Here is a 13729-nt window from a genome sequence, read left to right as displayed (position 1 = left end):
ATCTCGGCCAGGCGAGAGCGAGGGGGTGGAGGGGCCGGGGGAGGGAGCGAAAGGAAGCGGAGGGAGGGGAGGGGGCAGGAGGATCCCGCGTCCTCGGAGGAAATTCTCAGGCCGGGAGGACGCGCGGCTTGCGCACGGCAAGTCGGGACTGGCTCTCCTGGGAGTTCCCTCGGCGGGAGGGGGAGGGGAGCGGCGATCTCCGCCGGCGGGGAGAGGCCGCGGCTTCGCCCTGCGAGGCCCTGCCTCCTCGGTGCGCGCCCTCCCCGGCGCGGAGCTCCCGCGGCTCCCGCCCCGCGCAGCTCCCAGGGCGGCAGCGCCCAGCACCGCGCCCGGGAGCGCTCCCGCCGCCGCGCGGGGGGACCCGGTGACGTCACGGGCGGCGCGCTCCCCGCGCTCGCTCCGCGCTCGCCCGGTAACTTCTGTTCTGGGAAGTGGTGCCAGGAATAGCCCGGCGGAGCCGCCTGCAGCGCGGAGCGCTCCCTCCCGCCGCGGCCAGGGCGGGCTGCGGCTCCCGGGCCTCCGCCTCTCCCCCGTGCAACACCAGCCCCTCCGCCACTGTCAGGGAGATGGTGATGAGCCTTTCCAAAAAGAGGGAGAGGAATGACCTGCCTTAAGATAAACGCGTGAAGCGGGCGCCCCTTGGCCGCTGGAATATCTCTGTCTGTCTTTATATATAAAGAAGCACCGCGAGCCGCCTCACTCCGGGCGAGCCCTTAGCAAAGGAGCAACACGAGCGCCCGGCGGGATCAGCAGCAGCAGCAGCAGCAACAACAACAAGGGCACCGGGAGGGCTTCCCTCCTTCCTTCTCGGTGATTTCCCAGGTGAGCAGCACCGGCTGCTGCGGGCAGCCCCCTCCTTCCTGCCCGCCGCTCATTCCCTGTCACCGGCACCAGCTGACAGCCGCGCCGGGGCGGCGGGGCTCGGGTGCGGGGCGCCGCGGGGCTGGGGTCGGGCGCGGCAGGCAGGGCGCTCAGCGGAGCGGGGGGTCTGCGGCCGGCGCTCCGAGTGCCGCCCGGGGCTGCGGGGGTAAATGGAGGGCAAGGCGGCGGGAGGGCGCCGGCGGGGGAAGCCGGCGGGGCTGTAAAACCGCCGGACCGGTAAGTCACCTCTGTGGCGGCTCCGGGCGCTGGCAGGCACCGGCACCGTCCCCGGGGCACCACGGCCGGCGGCCCTTCCCGCTGACCCGGCCAGGAGGGGGACACGGCGGGGACAGGCCTTTGTCGGTGACACGCCGTTAGGAAATGTGGGGAATACCCGGCTTGTAAGTGTATGCAGATGAGGAGAAGGCTGCCTTGCGTAATCCCCTCCTGCGGCGGGGAATGGGCATGGTCACCGCCGGGGAGAGGCGCCCGCGGGGGGGCCGGCCCGACGGGGCACTCACCGCGGCCTCCGGCGCCCCGGGAGCGGATGGGGGGGCACCAAGGCGGGGGGGGCCCGGGGCCACCCGGCGCGGCGGAGGGCAGGGCGCTGGAGGTGGCGGAGGGAGGGGATGTGCCGCGGCTGCCAGCGCGGCCCCGCGGGGGTGCCGGACACGGGGGAAGTGCGTGTGTGTGCGGGGACACCCGGCACCGCGCCGGGTGCGTGTGCGAGAGTGCGTGTGCGCGCTGCGCCGCGGTGACTGTTCCCTGAAGTGGGTGGGACGTTGGCCCGTTCCGGGAATGTTCCATGACGTGTAAACGCCACAGGAAGGGGGTTAACGAGGGGCTCGGCCGGGGCCGCCGCCGGGTCCCTCCCTTTCTCCCTCCCTCCGTCCCCCCGCCCGCCGGCGGGGCTGCCGCGGGGGCCGGCGGGGGCACGATCCCTTATGTAATGCGGGGTACGTGTGCGGCCGGCGGGGATTATGTAAGCGGCACATCCGCGCCTGTCGCATAGGATATCGCATAGGATACACCACCGAGCTCCCGCCGGGAGGCGGGCAGGGGCGGCGAGCTGCCCCGCCGTGTCCCCGCCGTGTCCCCGCCGTGTCCCCGCCGTGTCCCCGCCGTGTCCCCGCCGTCGGGGTCAAGCGGCGCGGGGGAGGCGGGGGAAAGCCCCGGGTTATCCCGGGTCATGCCCCGCAGCCCGCCCCGACCTTCCTGCCGGGGGCTGGCGCGCCGCACGGCCTTCCCCTCGTGAGAGGGAGCCCGGGTCGGAGGGGACGGACGGCGGCGATGGCCGGGCTCCGGGGCTGGGTGTCCCCAGGAGCTCCGGCCCGCGGGTGGGGAAGCCGCTGGGAGGCCCCGCCGGCCCAGCACGCGTGGCCCGGGGTCCCGGCCGGCCGCCGGCCAGCACATCTTGTCTCCGTGGGCAGGCGGCCGGGGCTCGCCCCAGGACAAAGATAAACCTTCTCAGAGCTTAATTTCCCGGAAAAGGGTTCTGTTTTTCTTATTAGTTGGCACTAATGGTCAAACTTTTTTTTTTTTTTTTTTGTTTATGATAGTTGCAGAAATGAAACTTCTGCTGAAACACTAAAGAGTTGGGGGATTTTAGGCAATAATTCTTAAAAATATTTTTAAACTAAAGTAGTCGAAATACTAATGAGTTTCAGCAGAAATTTAGCTACAGAGTTTCTCTTGTTTCATTTTAAAGTGAAGCCTACTTTAATATTAAATCTGTCTGGGTTTGTACATTATTAAATAATAGAGGGGGCACTAAACGTTTTATGCTGGCTTAGTCAAGTGTGTCACTTTTTCTTTATTTTTTTCTTCTAATGAATTTATACTGAGAGCTGTTACGAAAGAAGAAAACAAAGTGGTCAGGGTGGCAAGAGAGAAGCATTGCTGGCTAGGTCCCTTATTTTTCTGCTTCCCGGAGCTGCGGGTGCAGGCGTGTGTTCGTGCAGCTCCCAGCGCAAGGGGGCTCCGGTCATCATCATCAGGCGTTCTGGGGACACCGGGTAATTAGAGTAATTACTAGATTAAAGGAACTACTGGTCTAACGAGGTATAAATTCAGTGGGCCCAGTTTTAAGTTCTGTTGTTATTGTGGATTACCACTGACTACCAGAGGAATTTGATCCTCAGGTTATCAGGAAACGGTGTGGAATCCTCAATATTTTGGTAGTGAAGATGATATACAGACATGCTAAAAAAGTGCATCTGTTTTTCAAAGATAGGAGAGTTTCTGCCTGTTAGATTTGCAGCACGTGGGCATATTTAGATAGATGCAGTGTGTCCTGGGGTTTATATTTACTCTTAGATGTTAAATCTTTCTTGATCCTTCCACTCAGGAGATATTTCTGAAACTTCAGGTATGGATTATCTGAAACTTTCTTCATAATTTTTTTTTTGCTTTGTCTCATTTCTCAAAAAAATTAAGTGTTGTAGAATAGGCTGAGAGGGTTTTTTCATGTGAGTTTTAAGAAGTTACTACTGTCATCTGCAAGTGTATTGAAGATTACTGTGGTCTTTAGCTGTGCAAAGATGGCAGTGATACATTAAAAAATCAGTGTGTCATTTATTTTCTTGATTGCACAATCCACATTTTTAATGTTTTGTAGTCTGTTGTGTGGATTTTATTTTCCAATGCAGTTCTACACGTCCTGACTGAGGTGACTTCTTAAAATCTCACTGCTATGGATTAGGATAGAATCAAGCCGCACTTGTCTCAAAGCACGAATGTAGAGGACTTTTAATTGTGTATCTGAGTCCAATTGTGTGGCAACAGTGCAGAATGCTTCTTTATAAAGGCAGATTATTTGATTCTCAAGTGACTAGATTGCTTCATATGTGAGATCTGTTTACAAACCTTCTTGTTACTATGAAGACAAAACAGAGAGCCATATGCATTCATGTGGTCCTTGCTGAATAATGGTACATGTGTCTACTTGAGTGTTTGGCAGTATATCATGTTTAGTTTATGTGGTGGCACCCTACAAGGCTATTCTTTTTTGACTTTTAACTATTTCTAATACCATTGGCTGTACTCAGTTGCGTGAGCAAATTTATGACCCTGGTCTGCATGTTTGTAACTAAGCTGGACGGTTTTAAAGCAGGACATTTATTGTTGAGCATTTTGCCAAACTTCTTTGCTTACTCATTTGTTTAGGTACTTAAAAAAAAAAATAAAGGTGAATTGGATTTAAACGGAAGTGAAAGTAATGAGTACCATTTTGTATGTCCCTCTGCTCATCATTTTTGGTCAACAGCAGGGGAGCAGTTTCTGTTACTGCTTTTGTAATTTAACCATATTGGGTAAGGTAGTGGGAATATAGGAGCTGTGTGCCCAGCAGAAGTGGTTTACTTAGTGAAGTACTGCAATACTTACCCATCAGAGAGAAGAATGCTTGCAATTTAAGAGTATTCCTGTATACAAGTCATAGTAATGTATAAGTCACAGTAATGTGACTTGGATTATGAAATACGGCTTGCCATCCTTCAAATTTGAGTGTGGTGGGGTTTATAATATGCTGTGGTTGGTTATATTGATAGTTATCTGTACAGCTCAGCAAGTACTACCTGCTTGTAGTTGATTCTGCCTAAGGATTGCAGGTAAATTGCCAGAGCTGAGTACTGACTTCCTCTGTCTTGGGTCCCGTCACAAATCAGGCCCATGAAAAGTTGGTTCTTCATGTCAGTGGTCTTCAAACAGGGTAAAAAGAAAATATTTTTATCCATTTTACCTCAGACTGTCAGTAGGTGGTTTTAAATTATTGGTCCTCCAAGCAGCAGGAATGCATAATTATTATTATTCTTACGGGTTAAAGGCTTCAGGAAGAGTTAAGTGTTAATACTTTTGGGAGTTGAACAGGAGTGTTGAGTGCAGAGGCTGCATACCTTTGTTATTTGAAAAAGGTCTGATAAGTTATGAGGAAACTGCTTTAAAAATTCTTTTTTTTTAAAGAGGCAGTTTGTTTTTTTTTAAGATTTCTTAAACAGCATCTCTGAAGAAGTATGTTACAGATTAAATATTTTTTAAGTTATTTGGCTTTCTTCTGTAGTTTAACCATTTGAGTTTTTTTTTTTTTTGGTTGGTTGGGTGTTTTGTTTTTTGTTTTTTTTTTTTTTTCCCTTCAGTAGAATATCTAGCAGTTGCTAAAAAGTGAAGAAACAGCATGGGGAAGTGTAAGCTAGATGGAAAATAGAGAATAGCATTTTTCACATATTCAGTCAGTAATTTGGGAAGCTACATTTAAATAAAGCAGCACAGAATTATGATAGAACAATGAAAGTTTAAAGCTGGTTGTACCATTCTGATAGGAAATAGCAGCTTTGTACAGCCTTGTTTCTCTTCTGAGTGCTTAAAAAAATTATAAGATTTTGCAATGACTCCCCTATTTCAGCAGAAGATATTAAAAAGCAGTTCATTGTGGCCATATTTTAAATTCTCGAGTGAAATTAGGACTTGTGAAAATACTGGTCTGACAGCCTGAGAGAAAAAACCCACTGTAAATAGAAATATTAGAAGTTTTTCCATGACAACCTAATAGCAAGCCCCTGTTTAGACTTCAAGAAATCATTAATGAAATTAAAGAATATGTTAATGTCTGGGAAAATCTGGGGTTTTAAATTTTTTTTTTTTTTTTTTTTTTTTTTTTTTTTTTTTTTTTTTTTACTAAAATAGCAAGAGTGAGGTACCATGGACATCTTATTTCACCATTCTGCTTTGTTCATAGATTAAACAATTGGCTTTACCCTCCCTACTCATTTGTAGTAGATTGTCCCCAGTAAGGTTTGTCCCTGAGTCTCTTTCCCAAAGCTAAGATCATGGAAAAGGTGCAGGAGGATATAGATAGGGGGAACAATCTTACACAGTGTTTCAAAATCCCCAGTGTAGAATAAGAAGACATTAAAGTACCATATGCAATTGTCTGTCTGCATATGGCTCTCTGTTTTGTCTTCATAGTAACAAAAACTTTATAGTCAGCCTTCTTTATTGTCTTGTGATTAAATTCTTGCCATCATTGATACGGTCTAAACCTAAAAGCTTCTTCTTGCTCTGAGGAAGTATTGTGGATTTTGGATACTTGTTTTCATTCGTCTTTCAGGCACGTTCTGTACATCCGCAAAATGGTCACTCTGTTCTCTGTATGCCAGGGTAACAGCAATGGGGTGTGGACCACTGGTTTTGGTCACAGTGTTGCTTATGTTTCCGTATTTCCTTGTTCTGCCTTGGATGTATCTCTTTTATTGTTTTTTAAACCTGGGTATGGCCTTTTACTTGAATAAGCAAAAACGTGTGCATGCTTTTTTCCCCCTTCACTTTCTCTGGATGGGAGTTTCAGGGCATACCTACCCAAAAATGTACCGCTTGAGTGGTTTTCTTAAATAATACAGTGCATAAATATGGATTTAATTATCTGTTGTAAATTCCCCTGGTACATGATTATACTGATATGACCAGTTTGTATAGTGATAATATCCCCTTTTTCTGCATTTGTTTATGCACGTTCTATCGCTGTCAGTGTAAACTTGGTCTCAGCAGAAAAGTTCTTTCTAAATATGACATGGTAACCACAAGTAATGTAATAATGTAGTAGGTAATGAGTTTATGGCCACTTCATGTACACATGGGTTTGTTTTGTTGCACCTCAGTTTGTGTTTTACAGAAAATTATTTTCTTGTTCTGATTTTTTTCCTGTTAGTTGATAGTTCTGCCCTAATACAGTTAGAGTCTGAAAAATGCAACTCGTACAACAAATTTGATCCTGCACACTCCAAAAAGAACAGTAAAAAAATACATTTGTTCTTAAATGTGGAGGTTCACTTAATTGCAGCTTAAGTAAATAGCTATAAACTGCTGCAGCTCCGGCTAAAACATTTTGATTTATGTTAGTTGCAAAAAAGTGGGGGGGGAAGAGGATGTGCAGTATTTTTTGAAAGGCATAGCTTAATTGCTGTTATGTCATACAGGAGAAATTCAAGGTTTGACTGCTACAGAGAGTTGCTTTCTCAGGTAGCAGTTTATTGGAAATTCCATACAAAGAAAAGCAGTTAGGTAATTTGCATGTACAGTTCAGTTTAACAGAGCAGTGAAAAGTAGAGGATTGAAGAGGAATTGAAATTAGTGTCAGGTGACATTTTAAAAGTAATCAATTAGGTAGAATTTGACCCTCTTCATAAGAAAATACTCATTAAAAAATGAAGCATAAAAATTCCAAGTTGTTTTCTGTAATTTATGATGAGGTTTAGACTTTTATGGCTACAAAGAATAGTATTGCTAAGGAAATGCAAAAAGCTAAAGGAAAATTCCAACTGCACCGTGTAAAATATGATAAAACATCACAGGATTTTTTGAAATAATATTATTTATTGAGCAGGTTTTCCATAGACCAACATCTGTGCTTAGGTAGAAAAGAGCTCTAAGTTTAAAGCATCTAATGGTACAGGATCAGGGTTATAAAAATTAGTCTTATTAGACAGTGGGGTATTGTTACATGTCTGTATGGTTTTTTTGTCATTTTTGTTTGTTTAAGTAAGATAAAAGTTCCAGTTAACTGTATTTATGTATTTTGTGTTTGTGGCTTGCATTAAAGCAAAGCATGTGTAGTGTGCAGGAAAGAATAGTATGAAATAATAACTGAGGTTACTGTTCCTTGACAACAAGACATGACACTATTTAGTTAGAGTAAAAACTATTCTAGTTTAGACCAAAATCAATATTCAACAGAGACGTAAGTTGCTGGCATCTATTACCAGTCTTCAGAGGTCAGTGTAGTTCATTTTGTGTGTAGTGTGCTTACAAAAGTTCTAGAAGTATGTGGAGTTTTATGTTGACTGTCTCTCAAAGACAGCTAAAATAAACAGTTCAGTTAGCTGAAAAATAATATCCTTATTAGCTCTTAACTGTTGTCAATTTTACTGAGGACTGGATGTGATTTTCTCTCTTTCTTCACAAGCATCAGCAATGAAAGAGATGCCCTAGAGCATCGTGCAGGCCACTGGTTCACTGACACGTCTGCATGCTGACAGTGTTCAACTGAGTCCTGTGTGACACCTGTGAAACAGATTCATTTTGAGAGTTGAATTTCTAAAATGCTTTGTTAATGTTTTAGAAAAGAAAACAAATCCTATTCATGATCTTCTGTAACAATAGAAATGGACAAATTTTTACTTTTTCCCATTTAAAATCAATTACATTTATGAATGCAATTTCTGAAACTGTTTCTGAAAAGCCTTTAAAGTGTATTTGTCTGAAGTAAAATAGTTCTTTAGTGAAAAAGGCGTTTATCTTTGGCAGGACTTTCATAGACTCCTACAGCCAGATTCCCTGACCTGTGTAGGTCGATAAAAGTTTCTACAGTTTGGTAAAAAGAGGATTAAACTATCAACTATGAGAGTATAAAGTTGGGCATCTTCCTGCTGTCTTGATATGATAATCTGTTTTGGTCACCAGGTGAGGCTATAATACTAGGCTCTTTGAGCAAAGAGATTTTGCTTTAAAATCTCTTCAAAGCTCTGTGAATTTAATTTCTTCCAACATTCTTAGTAAATTTGTGTAAAACAAAACTTTCCATCTGTTCCATTATTTTATGCTTGGTCGTACAAGAGTAACAAAATCCCTTTAAAAGTTAGTGAATATTTTCACAGAGCTGCTTGGCTAGAATATTTGATTTCTTAAGGTTTAAATAATGGATAAGCTACATGTATTTAATTTGTGAGGTACAGCTGAATTTTGATACAGGCTTAGCAAGATGTTACTGATACATCTGAAGAAATTTGTGTTAAGTGTAATGGTAGGAGTAGTTTTTATAATACGCTTAGGAGGAAATGGTGTTAGTGAAATACAAACTGACAGAAAGGTATTTGTTTTAGAGTGATACCAAATACAGTGTTGCTACCTCTGCAGTTGGTTTTTATGGTGGAAAATGTTTGGATTAAGAGGACAGTGAAGTTGGTCCAGTCGGGTTTGATATGTCATATATTTTTAATCTCTGATTTACCTAATTACTAATTAAACACACAAATTGTGCTCATCTTTGACCTAATTCATTGTAGTGAGTAATGTTAATTATTGGTGAAGAACTTTATAGTCAGCCATGCATAAGTAAACCTACTACATGATTTAGAGTAATCAGTAGGGGAATTTTGAGTCAACTGTTTTTTTCTAAACATGTGAGGTTGTAAATTGGAGCTGATATACAGTAGCATGACAGCACCTTTCTTGGGTCTGACAGGACTTTGGTCTGTGAAATGTGGGGAGGCAAAAGTACAACATACAATACATTCATTTTCTCTGCTTTGCTTTTTAGCTCAGCTCATATAGTTGTTCAGTGATTCTATTAAATTAGTGATCTCTTAATAGGAAAAATTCAACGACTCTTTATTTTACCTTTATGAACAGGCATGAAGGAGAGGTTAGAAAGTAATAGAGAAGGGAATGGAAACATATCAGGTCTTCCAAATTCTTCTTTTGGAGTAAGAAGGACAGGATGTGTTTACATGTCAGTTGGAAATGCTTGTTTTGCTTCTGGGTTGTACAGATTTCCTCATGCAGGGGTGATAGACACAAACCCTCCATGGTGGGAGGCTGGACTGGACACATTCACTTGTAAAAGATGAGTGCACAGGAAGAACCTTTGCTTTAGTTTTGGTGTATGTCCTCTGTGTGATGCTTTATAGTAGTGTGTCTGGGGTCTTTGCTCATTCTTCTGTAGGAACAGTGAAGTTACTTGCAGTAGATGTACCCTGACTTCCCTTGCTCCCCAGATCGCCCTGTGCATAGCAGGAAAAAGAAAGACACATGGGATGATGGAGTTCCCTTCTGCACACCTCTTCAAAACTTCAGTATAGCTTGTTTTCCACAAATAGAGTAAATATGAGAGAAACCTTTCAATTTTCTTTCTTTCTCCCTCACAACCTTATTAATTACAGAAGAAAACAGGGATGTTAAATACACAATTTTGGATGTATGCTTATTGAGGATGAGGCTTTGAGGGGAAGATCAATAAGATGGGAATGGGAAGTTTGAATGTGACTGACGATAGATTATAATTGCCTGCAAGAAGTTAATTTTATCAGATTAAGTGTTCCTCTAACCTACAGAATTCTAGTAATATTGTTTTTAGAATCCCTGTCCAGTCTCGAGTCATACGAGCATGTGTTGCTGAGTAACTCAGATTTTATGGAAGGCACATTCAAGGATACAGTGGTAACATCCTCTAACTTCCAACTTTGACGTCTCCACAGGTGGAGTGCACACAGAATATGATGCTTTTTATCTTGCTCAGTGCTTGAAGGTATTTATTTTTACATTTGCTTATGCATGGTTTTGATTTAATTTCTTTGCAGTATAATTTAATCCCAGTCAATAGTTCGACCCACTTAACTACCAAGCAGGGGAATAAATGAAGCTAATTTTGACTCTCTTTTTCTCAGTCAAGTGGGTTGTCTGGTGAGCCAAAAGTGTAATAAATACATTTGATGGCTGTTTACCAATTCACACACTACAAAACAGAGAGCTGTGTTTCAATTTCCTTGCCTAATTCAGACAGTGTCAAATGCAGGTGATGGGGTTGTACTTGTCTTCATCTCAGCCAAAAATGCATTTTTTTGGCTCCTGCTTTGAGACTTTCCTATAAAAATGAACATATTACAGCAGAAAATGGAGAGAGTTTGCCACACTGTGTGAAGAAATATTTAAGAATGCATGTCTAAGTATATACATTTAGACTCATGTATGTATAGGTGATCATAGCTTTTACCTCTAGTCATATCCTGTCTCCTTCATAGAACAATACACCTGGAATAATCTCATGAGATCTTATGGTTGGAGGTCTGGCTTGTTTGTTACTGGGAGGAAGATTTGTCCTGGATTCCATGTAGTTTCAACTTCTGCTGTTGGTTGACTATCAAAGAAAATATTGTAAATAAATAAATTTATTTGAATTATTTATGACTGTTAGCATTTATTTCACAAATGTCTATATACAGATGCATGCACAGCCACATTTTTTTGAAAATGTAAAAAAATCTTAGTTTTCAGTGAGGAACTGCCGTGGTTTCACTTTGGTGAGTATCAGAGTCTACCCAGGGTGTCTTTCTAAAATGTTATCCACTCTTGCTGGTGCTTTGCTGTTAGGAGCATGCAGCAGGATCAGTAAGTGAGCATGGCCCCATTTAGCTGTTTGTGACTGACTTAGTCAAGGTCATGTCTTGTTGGACCCCATAAAGGTGCAGAAGCACTTTGAGTTCCTTTTACATCCCCGTGTTTCTGAAGGACGTAGTCACATCCCTGTGTCTGCTCAGGAGGTGGGAGGGTCATTGCCCAGGCCCTGCCATCGCTGGTGCCTGATGCTTGCCTTGAGCATGATGCTCACTGAGCCTTGCAGCTCTGGTGGGGTGCCCACCTCCACACTGCGGCTGAATTGGTGCTGCCAGCACTCACGCTTGTAGGAGAGTGGCCACAAGGTCAATCCATGAGCAGACTACCTGTGCAAATAGATGGTGGAAATCAAAGCTGTCCTAAAAAGCACTTGTATCATGCCAACATGGATCTTGTTGCTGGAGCTTCACTTTCTCAGGAGCCAACACAAAACTGTCTTGCCCTCATCTCATGGTTTTCTAATCAATGCCCCATATCTGCGAAGATGATATCAAACTCTGCCTGGCACAGGTTGTGACACCATTGAACTGCCTTGTCTCTTGTGAATATAATGAAAATTCTGTCATTTTGGATTGTGTCCTGACTAATAAAAGTGCAGAATGTGAAGTTACTGATTTTGATTTTTTTTCATGAGGCCAGGATTTTGCCATCAGCTGTAGATAGGACTTGTACTGCTGAAGTAGTGCTCCTCGTGACTGTCCCGGCCTATAAATGGAAACCTTCAGCATGCAAGGTTTGCTTTTCATTGAATATAGTAACACTAGGTGAGACTTTATGAAAAACTGTCTACATGGAAACAGCCTCTGGATACTTCAGGCAGAGAAGACTTACAACGAAAGGCACTCTCAGCAGAAATTATCTTTACATTGCCAGATGGTATAAGATATTTAAGAAAAAAAAAAGATATATTATGTACCCTAGGGTGCTTTCATTGTGATTTGAATATAAAGTGCATGGAGTTGAAGGTGAAAGTGTTGCCAGTGACTGGCTTAGACCTGTGGTTTCAGCTTTTTTGCAGTTATTATGTGTAGTTGTAACCCAGCTGAAAAAGAAACTTGCTTGGAGACAGGGCTGTATTTTGTCCTGTGTGCTTCTTTCCCCAGTGCAATCCCATTATCTGTTTTTGGAATGATTAAGGTGTGAGAAACTTGCATTTAATTTCAGTTTGTGTATGATGATCTGTTTTTTTTGTTGTTTTTTTTTTTTTTAATGAGGTCAGATGCCTGCTTATTTCAAGTGGCATAATTCCAAAGGTTTTTTGCTTTTTTTGTCTGTTTCTGGTATGGTTCAGCATAAAAAGAAAGATAAAACACTATATGCAAAAGGTTTGCATGGATCTAGTGCGATGTTTCATTTGGTGTATTTCACGTGCCCTGTGTATCTGCTTGTCCATCTGTAGCCCAGGAGCACCAAACTGAATTAGTTTATCCTGATAATGGAGTTTTTCTTTGCACTTCCCCATTTTTGGATGTAATTTAAAATAAAATCTTGTGCCTCATCTGATGGGTGGATTAGAGGGGAGATGAGGTGCCTTTTTTTTTTTTTTAACAATAAAAACAAGAAAGGAATAGGAAAAAGCCTAGTTCAACGAAAGCTTATGGCATGATTCTAGAATGCATAACCCTGGGCAAAAAGGGCCAGTTATTGGAGTAGTTCTTGAGTAACCTAATTGTTTGATAAGGATCCTTGCCTGTTTAAGTTGTTGGTTGTTGGAAATATTCCACTTCTAAATTTGTGCCTTATTGCATACCCTAAGGTATGTGTACAACCTACTGTAATTGCACAGTTTATTATTTTATTAATGAGAGCTGTGATAATGTGTTGGCTCACAAATTCCCTCCAGTCTGGGTACGGTCTCCTAATTGCCCAGGGTTCTGGGGTTGGTGACAGGGAACACAAGCAGATTCTCTAGAAGCATGGTTTACAAAACTCAGACCTTGCCCTAAAGCCTGTGTTTGGTGTGATAATGCAAACAAAGTCTGGAAAGGCCGGATACATTTTTTAACACGCGCATAATGAATAACAATAGAAGCGGCAGAAGGAAATTCTTACTACATAATCCCGAGTACCTGAGACTTTGCCAGCTGGAAGGAGAGGGCTGCACACCTTACTTGGCCTTCTTAACCATAACAGAGCACCCTTAGCACTTCTTTGATCTGGGTCTCTCCTGCCCGCCTCTTTGCCCAAGTGGCTGGAAGACACTCGCTTTATTTGCTGTAAGGCACACAACAGTGAGCAAGCACCTGGCATGCAGCAGCAGCTCCTGCTTTTCATGTGCCTCAGGGGCAGCAGGCGTACTAGGGTGCCTGTTCCCATGTTCTGGAAGCTATTTCTGTTTGCTGATCCTAGATCCGCTGTACAAGAGAAGGGAGCAGCAGCAGTGGAGGTGTGGTCTGTGGAGCAGACGGGGAAATCCAGTTTACTGTGTCTGTAACTCCGGAGACAAAACTTTCCCGTAAAAACCCATAGCAAAACACCACATCCTCAAACAGCTAGCGCTTGCTCCGCAGCATGGCCCAGCTTTTCTGGTACGCCATGAACCTCTGACCCTGGGTTTGCAACATTCGGGGAGCTCTGTGAAGACCTTGTGGCAGCTCGGGTAACCCCAGCCCACAGCATGGGGGGGTGGCGATTCCCACTGAGCGTATCACAGGCTGCCTCCTTACTGTGGTGGCTGGTACAGTTTTCCACAGCTTCTGAAACTGCT

At 43.9% G+C, this 13729-nt stretch overlaps 1 protein-coding gene across 10 annotated transcripts in view; it reads left to right on the top strand.

Annotated features, from left to right (window-relative positions):
• Positions 1-389: 389 nt before the first annotated feature.
• The window catches only part of HIVEP2 (HIVEP zinc finger 2), a 136417-nt gene continuing 123077 nt past the window's right edge, over positions 390-13729 (top strand). For 6 of the 10 annotated variants that reach the window (XM_021553152.2, XM_021553154.2, XM_021553141.2 and 3 more), the window contains exon 1: positions 390-822. The gene's annotated coding sequence lies outside the window, so the exon portion shown is untranslated. Of the gene's footprint in view, positions 823-1795; positions 1818-2904; positions 3230-10106; positions 10157-13729 lie in introns of those variants that run through there. The other 4 variants (XM_021553142.2, XM_021553143.2, XM_021553147.3 and 1 more) reach the window with 4 other exon arrangements.

Source organism: Lonchura striata, chromosome 3 (genome assembly GCF_046129695.1).
Source record: "Lonchura striata isolate bLonStr1 chromosome 3, bLonStr1.mat, whole genome shotgun sequence".
NCBI lineage: Eukaryota > Metazoa > Chordata > Aves > Passeriformes > Estrildidae > Lonchura > Lonchura striata.
The sequence above is the reverse complement of the archived record's forward strand: the minus strand, read 5'-3'. Positions and strand labels throughout refer to the sequence as shown.